Raw genomic sequence first — 10955 nt, forward strand, 5'->3', positions numbered from 1 at the left:
AATATTCTTGTGACCTTCTCCCAACATTTATTTAATGTTGTGCAAACACTGAGCTTGTCATTTTCAGACAAAGAGAGGTGTTTAATGTTTTTCTAGTGTGTTGAGAGACTGTCTGATGCCGTCTGACATCCACTGCACAAATGGATTAAGCCTTTTCCTCTTCTGCAAAAACGCTACAGATAGTCTTTCAAAATCCTCATGTTTTGAGTGCTATGAATGGTTGAATGTATAGTATGGCAGGTGCAATACCAGTTAATCAAGAAGTGACATTTGATCTTGGATTTAGACTTCGGCTCATGCTCCCATGCAGTACAAGTGTGCAGTTATTTATTTGTAAATCAGTTATATTTTTCACTTTTTATGCAGTGGGCATAAGCTAAAAAGTGTATCTGCAATATTCAGACCTTTCTAAGGTAGAAAGAAATATTGTGTATATACAGTTTGGAAAACATTCACACAAAAAGGAAGATGAAAGGATTAAAGTGGAAATTCAGTCTAAAAATTACCTGTATATATAAAAATTGTTTAATAAACCTCTATAATAAACATTATTATAACAGAGGACACCTAATTCAATGGGTTCCAACCAAATATTTAAATATAGCATTTCCTTGAGGTCTAATATGAAGACTTTTTTTTTTTTTGAGAGAGAGAGAAAATGGCCTTAGTAATTCTCTTTGGTTATACCTTTCATAAAAGTTGGGTGCACTTGATTATATAGATTTAGGGTACAATTATAAATTTTAGGGTATATATTTTGCTCTGGTGTTTATTTAAGGTCGATCAGTCTTTTTGAAGTTTGAAAGACTGCTCATGAAAGTGATGGTCAACAACAGTATTTCTCTTTTCTACTGAATAAACTATACTCTCATATGCATATTTGTGTTTTCCCCTTATATTTTAATTCATTTATTCATTCATTTAAGCTACTTAAGTGCTGTTTTAGTTTGAAGATGTTAAAGTTCCATTCTAATAACTAGTGTTTTTATTTAGAAATACATCTCTTCAGGATAACTATGAAAAAGGAACTGCTGCTGTTTGATAGTAAGTAAATAGTGAGTAAATTAGCTCTGGACACGAACAGTGCTATGGACACTCTTTGCTCCACTTTAACATCTTGCTTGGACAACTTTTGCCCTTTTGCCAAAATGTTTCTAAGTCACAACAACTTGCTACTGGGGCTCCTCAAGGCTCAGTACTTGGACCACTTCTCTTCTCCATCTACATGACATCATTAGGATCTGTCATTCAGAAGCAGGCTTTTCTTATCACTGCTACGCTGATGACACCCAACTCTACTTCTCATTCCAACCAGATGACCCAACGGTAAGTGCTCGCATTTCAACCTGTCTGAATGACATTTCTAGCTGGATGAATGACCATCACCTTCAGCTTAACCTTACGAAGACAGAACTCCTGGTGATTCCAGCTAACCCATTGCTTCATCAACTTCTCTATACAGCTGGGTTCGTCAACCATAATTCCCTCCAGGACAGCCAGAAACCTAGGAGTTGTGATGGATCATCAGTTAAGCTTCACAGACCACATTGCTACAACTACCCGGTCCTGCAGGTTTGTCTTATACAACATTAGGAAGATTAGACCCTTCCTATCAGAGCAAGCCACCCAACTTCTTGTCCAAGCTCTTGTTCTCTTCAGACTGGACTATTGTAATGCTCTCCTGGCGGGCCTTTCTGCATGTACTGTCAAGCCTCTGCAATTGATCCAGAATGCAGCAGTGAGGGTTGTCTTCAATGAACCAAAAAAAGCTCAGGTTACTCCTCTCCTCATCAGGTTACACTGGCTACCAGTAGCCGCTCGCATCAAATTCAAGGTACTGATGCTTGCCTACAAGACGACCACTGGCACGGCACTAACATACCTAAACTCACTGGTTAAATCTTATATGCCCTCCAGAAGTTTGCACTCTGCAAGTGAACGACACCTTATGGTGCCATCCCAAAGAAGTTCAAAATCACTCTCACGGTCCTTCTCCTGGACTGCGCCCAGCTGGTGGAATGACCTCCCAAACTCAATTCGTACAGCTGAGTCTTTACTCATCTTCAAGAAACATCTAAAGACTCATCTTTTTCGCCAGCACTTAACCAACTAATACTAGCACTTTTCCTTCTTTTCTTGTATTTTGATTTATATTAAAAAAAAAAAAAAAAAAACCTGCCAATGCATTCTGTACTAGACTAACTGAAACTTGTCATGGCACTTGTATACTGTTGTTGTTCTCGTTGACCTGACTGCTTCTATTGTTCTCATTTGTAAGTCACTTTGGATAAAAGCGTCTGCTAAATGATTAAATGTAAATCTAATCCTTAAATTGTACAGTTCCTTTACATATATTATACAAGATATGTATAATGAAACATTTTGCATTCATGTCATGCATTTGCTGATCTTTTGCATCTTATAATATAAAATATTATTTTAAAAACTATTTTTTTTAAATAATAAAAAAGTGTTTTAATCATCCAAGATTAAAAAACTTTATATTTTATGGGACAGAGCCATTCATACCAAGGATGTTAACTATAAAGTTTTAATAATTGTTTTTTATTCTTTGAAAATGCCCCTATGTAATCTGCAAGGCTGTAATTTAAAATTGCTTATGGAGGCAGTGGTCATGAGCATTATCAGACCAGATAAACCACAGAAGGGAATGTCCTTCTTTTCCAATATGTCGCTAGGGAAAACCCTGTCTGGAACTCCAACAATCTTACAGACCCTAAACTTTTGAATGGTAGTGCAAATAATGACATGACATTATTATCAAGATGTATTATGTTGCAATGCATTAAATTCAGCACGGGCAGCATAACGTACTCGGTTACTAACGTAACCTCGGTTCCCTGAGATGAGGGAACGAGTACTGCGTAAGCTAGCTTACGCTATGGGAAAAGGTCCCCTTTTCTCGAGAATATGAAGCCAAAAGTTATCCTTAATTTTTAAATAATGTAAAACGCAGTGCTGCAGCACAGCAGACCCAAGCGAAGCGGCTCGCGCGCTTATTGGCTGTGCTGCGGCAACTGCAGCAACCTATGGTGAGGCGGCGGAGAGTAACGAACCAATGGGGGCGCTTCGCGCCCATTGGACGTCAGAGGGCGCCAAAATAGGCGTGGCTGGAACTATATAAGCCACCGCTTCACCATGGGGATCAGGTTTTAAATCGACTGAAGCGATCACCCGGTCCGAGCACATAGCACGGCAGGTTACGCAGTACTCGTTCCCTCATCTCAGGGAACCGAGGTTACGTTAGTAACCGAGTACGTTCCCTTTCGAGAGTACTCTCGTACTGCGTAAGCTATGGGAACACAATGTAAAACGCCGTGCGTGCTCGGGAACTTCGACCTGTCACAGCCCAAGGCGAGAGCTCGGGGCTTTATAGCAGGAGAAATCCCAGTCCCAACAGCCAACCTTAGTGAGCTTTATATAGGGAACGAAAAATTCGTTACTCGGTTACTAACGTAACCTCGGTTCCCTGAGATGAGGGAACGAGTACTGCGTAAGCTAGCTTACGCTATGGGAAAAGGTCCCCTTTTCTCGAGAATATGAAGCCAAAAATTATCCTTAATTTTTAAATAATGTAAAACGCAGTGCTGCAGCACAGCAGACCCAAGCGAAGCGGCTCGCGCGCTTATTGGCTGTGCTGCGGCAACTGCAGCAACCTATGGTGAGGCGGCGGAGAGTAACGAACCAATGGGGGCGCTTCGCGCCCATTGGACGTCAGAGCGCGCCAAAATAGGCGTGGCTGGAACTATATAAGCCACCGCTTCACCATAGGGATCAGGTTTTAAATCGACTGAAGCGATCACCCGGTCCGAGCACATAGCACGGCAGGTTACGCAGTACTCGTTCCCTCATCTCAGGGAACCGAGGTTACGTTAGTAACCGAGTACGTTCCCTTTCAAGAGTACTCTCGTACTGCGTAAGCTAGCTTACGCTATGGGAACACAATGTAAAACGCCGTGCGTGCTCGGGAACTTCGACCTGTCACAGCCCAAGGCGAGAGCTCGGGGCTTTATAGCAGGAGAAATCCCAGTCCCAACAGCCAACCTTAGTGAGCTTTATATAGGGAACGAAAAAAAAAAAAAGGGGGACGTGATAAGGCTTAGCACGTCTATATAGAAAGTACCCTGGCCTGCAGGGCAGGGACTTGCAGATTATAGAATCTAATAAATGTGGACGGAGAGGCCCAGCCCGCCGCCGCACAGATATCATCCAGTGGTATCCCGCAGGACCACGCCCATGACGAGGCCATACCTCGGGTGGAATGGGCTCTGATGCTGAACGGGCAGTGAAGGCCCTTAGATTTGTAGGCCAGCGAGATAGTGTCTACTATCCATCGCGATAGGCTTTGCTTCGTGGTGGCGAGACCTCGGGTGCGCCCACCAAAGCATATGAAGAGCTGGTCCGACCTCCTGAATAAGGCGGAGCGCGCAATATAGGTTTTAAGAGCCCTGACGGGGCAGATGAAGCTCGCGTTGCTTTCGTCGCTTTGCGAGGAAAGGGCTGACAGCGAGATGACCTGCGCTCTGAACGGTGTTGAGAGCACCTTGGGGACATAGCCGTGTCTTGGTCTGAGAATGACTCTGGAGTCATTAGGCCCAAACTCGAGACAGTCAGCGCTTACAGATAGCGCATTTAAATCCCCCACTCGCTTGACTGAGGCCAGAGCCAGTAGAAAAGCGGTTTTGAACGAAAGAAGCTTCATATCGACAGACTGAAGCGGTTCAAAAGGGGGGCCCTTTAAGGCCTCTAGGACCGTAGACAGGTCCCAGGAAGGGATTGAAGGGGGTCGGGGAGGGTTCATCCGACGAGCTCCCTTAAGGAAACGAATGACCAGTTCGTTTTTTCCCAGTGATAGGCTGGCCACCGGAGCATGAGAAGCTGCAATGGCTACCACATACACTTTGAGCGTAGACGGGGATCTGCCCGCATCTAAACGCTCCTGTAGGAAGGAGAGTATCTCCGACACGTCACATAAGTGAGGGTCTAGGTTCCGTGTCCCGCACCAGGTGGAGAACACTGACCATTTCTGCGCGTATAGGCGCCTGGTTGAGGGCGCTCTGGCTTCCGTAATGGTCTTTAACACTCCCTCAGGGAGGTTCCCGGGTACCCGTTGAGGGGCCATACATGAAGGGCCCAAAGTTCGGGGTGGGGATGCCAGAGCGCGCCCTTCAGCTGCGTGAGGAGATCTTTCCGCAGCGGTATTGGCCATGGGGCTGTACTGGACAGCTGCATCAGCTCGGAGAACCAAGGTTGGGTCGTCCAGAGTGGGGCTACTAGCAACATAGCACATCTGCTCTTCCTGACCCGATCAATGACCTGCGGCAGCATCGCGACCGATGGGAAGGCATGAAGCGGGCGTCTGGGCCAATCGAGGGCCAGCGCGTCCCTGCTCTTTGAAAAATATATTGGGCAATGAGCGTTGTCTTCTGAGGCGAAGAGGTCGACCTCTGCCCTGCCGAAGATGCTCCACATCAACTGAACCGTCTGTGGGTGAAGAGACCACTCCCCAGGGGGAACATTCGCCCTGGAAAGCATGTCCGGGCCCCGGTTCAGGATGCCAGGTACATGTGCTGCCTTTAGCGAGCGCAGATTGCAATGTGCCCATGTCAGAAGACGCTCGGTCAGGGTGTGCAAGGTTTCTGACCTGACACCACCCTGGCGATTTATGTAGGCCACCACTGACATGCTGTCTGATCTGACTAGAACGTGATGGCCCTTTAAAAATGGGAGGAAAGCTTTCAGGGATAGTTCGACCGCTATCATCTCCAGACAGTTTATGTGTAACAGTCGCTCCGGGCTCGACCAGAGGCCGGAGGCAGACCTGCCCTCGTACAGGGCGCCCCAACCGAGGTTGGATGCATCTGTCGAGACTACTTTCCATTTCGAGACAGCGCCCGTGCTTACGCCTAACTGATACCAGTTGGCTATTTTCCAAGGGGCCAGAGCTGCGATGCAGCCGTGGGTCACCCTGATGCGTGCGCGGCCGGAAATCCAGGCGCGCGCTGGAACACGGTCTCTCAGCCAGCGCTGTAGTGGGCGCATGCGCAGCAGGCCCAGTTTGAGAACCGCAGAGGCTGATGCCATCAGACCTAGCATTTCCTGAAATCGTTTGAGCGGGTAAAGAGACCCGGCTTTGAACGACACGGCTAAATGCTGAATAGTGAGAGCGCGCTGTGACGTCAGACGCGCTGTACATGTCACAGAGTCTATGTCTATCCCCAAAAAGGAAATCATCTGGCTGGGAGACAGAGCGCTCTTGACAGTGTTGATCGTGAGACCCAGGCATTCTAAATGGCTGAGGATCCAGGATCTGTGTGTCGTCAGTAGTTCCTCGGAATGGGCTAAAACTAGCCAGTCGTCGAGGTAGTTCAATACTCGCACTCCCCGCATTCTCAGGGGTGCGAGAGCGGCATCCATGCACCGCGTAAACGTACGGGGCGCTACGGAGAGGCCGAATGGAAGAACCATGTACTGATAAGTCTGCCCCTCGAAGGCGAATCTCAAGAATGGCCTGTGATGGGGTGCTATTTGAATGTGAAAGTAAGCGTCTTTCAGATCCACTGAGAAAAACCAATCCCTCGGGCGAATTTGCGCGAGTATTTGTTTGGTAGTTAACATTTTGAACGATCGCGTCATAAGCGCTTTGTTCAAACGTCTGAGATCTAGGATGGGCCTGAGACCGCCATCCTTTTTTGGTACGAGGAAGTAGCGGCTGTAAAAGCCTGACTCGCGCTGCGCAGGGGGGACAGTTTCTATCGCCCCTTTTGCAAGGAGGTTTATCAGTTCGGCGCGAAGGACGTGTGTCATTTCGCTTTTCACTTTCGTTTCGACCACGGCGCGAAAGCGCGGCGGTCTGCAGGCGAACTGGAGCGAGTAACCTCGTTTTATTATATTCAAAACCCAATCTGATATGCCGGGGATGGCCTGCCATGCAGCGGCTCGTGCGGCTATGGGTTGAATGTGCTTCGGGCACTGGCCGCCTGTTATGAGGGGACCAGTAGCTCGAGTATGCTGTGCTTGTGACACTGTGGTGACAGCGCTTATTTGTAGGGTTGCGCACTGAGAAGTGGGCACGCGCGCTACATTTAGAGCACCTCCGGCGCGAGCGGGAAGGTGGGCATGAAAGGAGACCCGAGTGAGTCCTTGTGACACTTGGGGGAGTGTGTATACATGTAGGGGTGCGTACTGTGTAGTGGGCACACTGCCTACATAGAAAAAGCTCTTTTTGTGCTTTATTGAGGTCGCCGTAAAAACGGCGTTTGTGTGCAGGCGTGCGTGCATTGTAACAGGCTCGTTTACTGCAGTATAGACATCTCCAACCGCCTTTAGTGAGGGGATTGGAGGAAGCATGTGAGGTTTCTTGTGTGGTGGTCCGGCCGCAGCGGGACTTAACCACGGTCTTTTCAGCCCGAAGGTCAGGAGGGCTTCGGAGGCTCGGGGTTCAGCACAATCCTGGGCCGAGGTCCCCGTCTCTCTGGCAGTTTGCGGCTCGTAGAGCGAGAGCGGTGCTGGGTTTTGGTCGCTGGGCGAGACTGTAAGTCTGGCTGCGATGGCTTCGAGGTCTGAGGGGGCGGCGCGTTTCTACGGCGTCCCGCAGCAGAGCTAGAGCGTTTCGGCAGGAAGTGTCTCATTGCCTGCGACGTTTTCTGAGCCTCAGTGAAGCGTTCAGCGAAACCCTTAACCGACTGGCCAAAGAGGCCGAAAGGCAAGATAGGAGAGTCGAGAAAGGCGGATTTGTCGGCGTCTTTCATCTCCGTGAGCGTGAGCCAGAGGTGTCGCTCTAAAACAGCGAGGCTTGCCATGCTTCGGCCGATCGCTTGTGCTGTGGTCTTTGTCGCACGCAGGGCTAGATCAGTAGCGCTGCGGAGATCTTTAAAGTCATAGGTATCTGGGGCAGACTCGTCCAGGTTACGGAGAAGTCTGGCCTGAAAAACCTGCAGCACAGCCATGGTGTGTAGAGCCGAAGCGGCTTGACCAGCGGAGGTGTAAGCTCGGCCAGCGAGAGCTGAGGTGGTGCGGCACGGCTTGGATGGATGCACAGGCTTCGACCGCCATCCAGCGGCAGAGGGCAGGCAGAGGTGTGCAGCAATAGCCTCCTCGAGAGGGGGGAGGCGCTCGTAACCGTGGTCTCGGGCGCCGTCGACAGAGGAGAGCGCTGACGAGACAGAAGTCTTCAAGCGTGCGGAGAATGGGGCTTTCCACGACTTCGTGAGTTCATTGTGAACTTCCGGGAAGAAGGGGGCGTTTCTTTGCGGAGGGGCCGAAGGGCGCCCCTGCAGGAACCATTCATCCAGCCTGCTTTTAGCGGGCTCGTCTGGAGGAGACCAGTCGAGCTGAAGGTCGCTGACAGCCCTTGTAAGCACGCGAGTAAGCTCCGCGTCGATATCGGCGCGTTGTCCGGTGCAGCTGGGTGCTGTAGAGGGGGGGGGGGGGTCCGCAATGGAGCCCGACCATTCCTCACTACTGGACGCGGCGAGAGAAAGGCTGTCGTGTCTGTCCTCTTCCGCCTCAGGCGCTCCGAAGGAGAAGGGGGCGCTGGTGAGCAGGGACTGGCGCTGCTCGTCCACGAAGAGGACAGGCGAAGGAGCGAGAGCGGGCGAGGCACGCGGGGAGTGTTCCGGCGTGAGCTCACGTGTAACAGTATGCTCAGGCATTCTCTGATCGCGGCGTTTCTTACGCGGCACTTGAGAGAGAAGAGGCGGAGCGGGTGGAGCATCGTGGCTGGTTTGAGCTAATCGAGCCCGCAGGATCGATATAGCCATGTCGTCGCACTCAGAGCAGCCGCCCTTGAAGAGTGCGCTCTCAGCATGCTCGCGGCCCAGGCAGGAGACACAGATGATGTGGCGGTCCTCGCTGGGCAGAGGGCCTCGGCAGGAAGCGCAGGCCCGAGGCATTTGAAACAACGCCTCGAATTCTGGAGGAAAAAAGTGTGATGCAGCGGCAAACACACTAGCTTTGAAAAGGATATAGTCACGCCGGATGGCGCAGCAGGAAGCGAGTGCTGAAGGCGGCGTCGAGATGAAGCACGAGCCGGCGTCCTCAGATCTGCGTTGCAGTGCTATCCTGCTGAGAGGCTTTTCGACGGCGTGTAGAGGCTTCTCCGGAGAAGACAGCGAAGTGCAGGTGAGATCGCTGAAGGAGATGAAATCTGATCCCTATGGTGAAGCGGTGGCTTATATAGTTCCAGCCACGCCTATTTTGGCGCGCTCTGACGTCCAATGGGCGCGAAGCGCCCCCATTGGTTCGTTACTCTCCGCCGCCTCACCATAGGTTGCTGCAGTTGCCGCAGCACAGCCAATAAGCGCGCGAGCCGCTTCGCTTGGGTCTGCTGTGCTGCAGCACTGCGTTTTACATTATTTAAAAATTAAGGATAATTTTTGGCTTCATATTCTCGAGAAAAGGGGACCTTTTCCCATAGCGTAAGCTAGCTTACGCAGTACGAGAGTACTCTCGAAAGGGAACTGTTAATTCTTCATATACAAACAAACATTTCAGTTATCGTGCTGTATTGGCACATTTGAATCCTAGCAAGTATTTGTGGTGCTTTGAAGCAAATCCATTGCACTTAATGGTGGAAGCACTTTGAGGCTGTTGGATATAGTGAATGTAAGCAGGTGTCAGATTTTAATGTGAACTCTCCTCACACAGCACTCACAGAGCCAGATAAAATAACCCTGCCCTCACCAGGGAACACCTGCTTCAGCCTCCCGCATTCCTCAAAGCCATTTTTCCTGCTGTTAGATTGTGTACATTTGGCCTATCATAACTCTGCTGTCTGTTTTATCAGCGTCAGATCTAAACCTTTTTTTATATTTCCAGATATTAATCCAAATGGACTTTTGCCTAGAGGGTGTGTTAATCTGGCAAACTTTGATCACCCTGGACCTGGAAATATTTGTATTTAAGAGTCTAATGAATGTCTGAGTGATAATAATAATAATAAAAAAAAGTTCTGTAACATATTACTGATGCTTTCAGAGGCTCACTGTAGCCTACTCTTAACTGATGCATCTCTCAAAAAACTTGCTCTTAAGTAGTCCATAAGTGCACACCGTTGCCACTGAATGGTTGGGTTATTTCAGGTGAGCAGCAGAGAGAGAGTGTGACAGTGTGCTGCCTGGGGATGTGACCACTGACTCCGTCTTCTAGCCTGATCCATGCCAAAAAGCTCTGATAAAATTCTTCCCTGCTGATTTCCGTCCACATCTGGCCTGTTAGATGCTGCCAAACCTATTCTAAAACCAATGAATCAAAAGACGAAAGCAAAACCAAAGTTATTTGACATAAAAGGATACAATAAAAACAAATTCTGCCTGTGTATGTGCACCTTCCAGTAAAGTGTGTGGGCCGAGTGTGTCAACAGCTCAGAGGTTAGCGGTACAAGGCTATTTCAGCGTATTTACACTGGGCAATAACTAATAGGATGCGGGTCAGGGTGAAACTTACTGTTGTCAATGTCTGCTGTCCAATCAGTGCGCGGCAGTCAAGATTTGTCAAGAAATCTACTTCCAACCAAGATTGTCATTTACTTTTTCAACGGCTCTGGTGTCAGTAACAGTTTGCTAAATGTTAATTTACTTCAATAATAATAATAATAATAATAATATAAGTTAAACCTTATGTGAAATAAACTATTTTGGTTATAAAGGCTACTTGTGATATGCAAATTTTTGATAATTAAAAACTTTCGACATTCCACTAATACTAACGCGAGAGCAACTTTTTATTTTACTAACAGCCTGAACGACTATTTTTATTCCATACTGATTTTGGGTGGTGGAGTCTGTCTGACGTGATGACCCGGCACCGGCACGTACAGTAGCCCCGTCTAAATTTTAGCAGGCTGGTGAGCCTTACAATTTAATTACGCATCATTTTATCGATTCCTTTCTCGGTTTTCCTCACTGCCTTCTTCCTTCTCCTCGTTTGGGTCT

Source organism: Carassius carassius, chromosome 30 (assembly GCF_963082965.1).
Source record: "Carassius carassius chromosome 30, fCarCar2.1, whole genome shotgun sequence".
Taxonomy (NCBI): Eukaryota; Metazoa; Chordata; class Actinopteri; order Cypriniformes; family Cyprinidae; genus Carassius; species Carassius carassius.